Source organism: Rutilus rutilus (genome assembly GCF_951802725.1).
Source record: "Rutilus rutilus genome assembly, chromosome: 1".
NCBI lineage: Eukaryota > Metazoa > Chordata > Actinopteri > Cypriniformes > Leuciscidae > Rutilus > Rutilus rutilus.
The window spans coordinates 27,676,737-27,680,728 of NC_140209.1; the positions used below are offsets into that span (position 1 = coordinate 27,676,737).

Consider the following 3,992-nt stretch of genomic DNA (forward strand, 5'->3'; position numbering starts at 1 on the left):
AAGATAAATAAGCAAATATTTTACCTTTAGCTTGACACTGGAGCAGTACACACAATGTTCATCTTTGCACCTTAGCCCTAAAGGGGCATAGCATTATGCATATTAACATGAAACTATATATATTATACTGGGGCAAAAATCTCAAAATACACCTTATTTACCCCTGCAGGGTGTGTATCATCTTCAGGGTATATTATCCCTCAAAATGATATGCACCCTGTAGGGGTAAACAAGGTCTGTCAATCCACTAACTCCAAAACCTCTGCCTGCATAAGCAGCATTGTCATATAGGAAGCCTACACTGTAAAGAGGTTGCTGTAAATTTTACAGTAACTTACTGGCAGCTGGATGCCAGTAAGTTACTGTAAAATGTTTTACAGTATTATTACTGTATTTTCACTTACAGTATACTGTACCATTTACTGTAATTGCATTTACAGTATTAATAAATTTAATTAACAATAAAATACAGTCAAAGTCAGTGTTGTGTTGTTACATTTCAGTAATTTTGCCAGTCAAAGTTGACAAGCTCTCTGATGAGAAACACTGAGGGTTTCAGGCTGATGCTTTTCTTTGGACCTTTCCAGATTTCCATCTGATCTGTGCCTTTGGTGTTTGGTGCCATCAGGGTTGACTCTCAGAATGAACCTGCAAACACAAGCAGGGAAAAATATATAATTTTTTCAGACCGGTGTTGGCAGAATTTTCCCTAACCCTCAAACTTGATGCTGCATGTACTTTGGCGTTAATAAAAGCACTACATCTGATTCTGAATCCACCTACAGTAGTGGTGGGGGAAAAATCGATTCTGTTCAGTGTCGCGATATTTTGCGCACGCAATTATATTGATACAGTAGCGCAAAGTATTCCAATATAGGTTATAAGGCTGTGACGGTGGCAGTTTTTTTTACCACTGCGGTGGTAATGGACCAACTACCTGCAGTGGTTGGGGGGTTATTATGAAAATTGAAAAAAAATTTTTTAGTTTATTCGAGCAAAAAAGTCTTTATTTGAGCAATTCCGTCAAAGAAGCAACACAAAGCCTGTAAAGCGTTCAAATACATATCAGTAAATATTAGAAACTTACATAATAGAAAAGTTAAATCTATAAAAAAAATAAAAAAAACTTTCGTTTAATACTTCCACACAAAGACACGTGATTCCACATGAAGCCATACCGCTCTGTGCTTTGAGAGGGATGACACGAGGAGGAAAGAGACCATCGATCTATTTTCTGATATCTTCATGTTTTCTACTTGTTGTAAAAGGTATGAAAAGTGAATTTAATCTTCCACAAGGGCAAGACATTTAAGCTATGTTTGAAATTGCGCTGCCAGGGAGAGCGAAACTAAAAATCAAATAAACTTGATGCGCCGTACATGTCTAATAACAAGCAAAAACTGTGTTGAAATGAATCTGACGTGCAAGTAAAAATGTAGGCTATCTGTCCTACAACGTTTTTCTACTTTACCACAGTAAAGAATGTGAATGTAATAGGCCTAAATAAAAGCGAACCAAGGAAGAAACGTTTATAATCCCCTTCGAAAATCAAGACGTAAGTGAAGATTTTGGGAAAAAAACAAGGTATTACATGCAGGGATGAGTCACAATTTTTGGATATTCGATTAGTTTATTTAATTATAGAATTATAGTATATCGAATAGGTTGTGTAATTATTCTCTAAAATAAAATCTCCATGTTTTTGGTGCTAATGCGGTGGTGACGCGTTCATATAATTACGTTCTGTAATAAGGTCCAGTGTCCTGAATGTTCAACGACAAAGTTTTTGCACTAGCCTCCAGTAAATGTGTAGAAGATGTTCACAGATTTAATGTGACATTTGAAGTGAGTTGAGCAGTCTTATTTTTTGTAATGTCTTTGAATAATATGGGGGACATGAATCGCAATATATCGCAGAATCGAATCGCAATACTTGCTGTATCGCAATGTTAGGAAGCGCAATAATATTGAATTGTGGCCCAAATATCGCAATACTATCGAATCATCAAATTTTTGCCAATTTCCACCCCTAACCTACAGGGATGGTATTACCCCATAATACATTACATTCAAATCATTAAAGCTTCATTCTTTTTCAATACATTCCTGTAGCTTAGATTTCCAGGGAATGGATAATTTAAATTAAACTTAATACAATGTAAGTTGCTTTGGATAAAAGTGACTTCCAAATGCATGCATGTAAATGTAATGTAATGTAAAAAAAAAAAAATATATATATATATATATTTTGGTTTACCTGATTCTGCATTCGATAAAATAGACAGCTAATGCTGAAGAGTCGTCTGTTAGCAGCTGTAACTGGATGATGATTCTGCCCTTCATTGTCAGCATCCATGTTTTTGCTTTGAGAACAGACTCTCCTGAAACAGACAAAGTCACAGCAGCATTTTAGTGTTATAGTTTACAGAAAAAAACTAAAAAACAATAACCGAACTTATTACTAACAACAATAACATGTGGGGTGAAGATGAGGTAAGATATAATGTTGTATGGTGTTTATAGTTTTTAATCAATTAAACAACATTAAAAATATTAGTTAGCAAAACTTTGCTATATTGATAATGGTATATTGCTAACCCTTTCCTCCTCCTTCTCCTCTTCCTCCTCCTCCTCCAACGTCAACCCGTTCTGTGTATTAGTGGAGAGCGTCAGCAGTGATGTACAGTCCGGAGGGAATGGCCGCTGCAAATTCAAAATAAAGAACAGAAAAGAACATGTTTGCCTGCTTAACTAATGCATACTTCAGCTAATTTAGTTGATGTCATCTTACTCACCTGTAGATGTTATCACCATTACGAAGGCAATCACAAAAAAGACTCCAAAATACACCTCCGACATTTCAGATGACATAATTCAGACCACAAACTTGAAAATAAAACAAAAGATGAAATTAACAATGGTGTTGGATAAAGGGTTAGTTTACTCAAAATTGTAAATTCTGTCACCATTTACTCACCCTCAACTTGTTCATAACTTCCATTAAATTATTTAATGTGTGCTGTATACAAAAGAAGATATTTTAAAGAACATGAGCAACCAAACAGTTACTGGTCCCCATTGACATCCAAAGTATTTTTTCTATTATAGAAGTCCATGCGGACCAGCCACTATTTACAAACATTATTCAAAATATCTTATTTTATGTTCAGACGAAAGAACTTCATGCAGGTTTAGAACACGTTGTGGGCGAGTAAATGATGACATGCATAATTTTCTGTTTAAGGTGTACTACGTTATCCCTTTAACTTAGTTTTACTCAGTATTTACGTTGTACATCTGCCAAAAAGTTGTGAAAGAGGAGACAGAACATACCAAAGTTATTATGCTTCTCTTTTTAATAAGTTTACTTCGGCTAATTTAGGTGAAGTTGACCATAACGTTACATACCAGTTGATGTTATCACAATGAAAAGGCTCCAACACACTCCATCGGTGCAGATGGCATTATCCAGATCACAAACCTGAAAATAAATCATATAGGCCTACGTGAAAATATTGTTTAAACCCCGCACTTTAACAAGGGTTTCGTCTATCTCACTTTACCTCAGTATTTCACGTTGAGTTCGCTGTTAGCTCGGTTAATGTTGACGACTCCGCCCGCCTGATGAGCTAACTTGCGTTAAAGAGGCAGAGGAACACAACCATTATTTTTTATAGTTTTAACTAAAGAATATTTCGGCTAATATAGGTGAACTTAACTTACTCACCAGTTAATATTATCACCGTGACAGCGACCCGGCCGACAGTCAGGAAAAAAGACAGTAATAAAGGCACCAAAAAAACATTCTGACGACAGACAGGAAAAAAAAGGCACTAAAACCATTCAGACGAAAACAAAACGATACATCATGTTAGTTTGCTGTTACCATAAGTAAAAACATTTGAAAATGTTTGTTTTACATAAAATAGAAATTATATACTAACCTTTTTGGTGAGTTACATGATCTTTTGTCCGTGCATTAACTGCCACTT

The 3,992-nt window shown here is 35.4% G+C and overlaps 1 long non-coding RNA gene across 1 annotated transcript; it reads right to left on the minus strand.

The window, feature by feature from the left end:
* Positions 1-467: 467 nt before the first annotated feature.
* Positions 468-2,899, minus strand: LOC311275511. The gene is made up of 3 exons (XR_014624947.1): positions 2,796-2,899; positions 2,599-2,703; positions 468-648 (listed from the first exon to the last, which is right to left on the minus strand). It is a non-coding gene; the product is annotated as an uncharacterized lncRNA (long non-coding RNA).
* Positions 2,900-3,992: the final 1,093 nt, after the last annotated feature.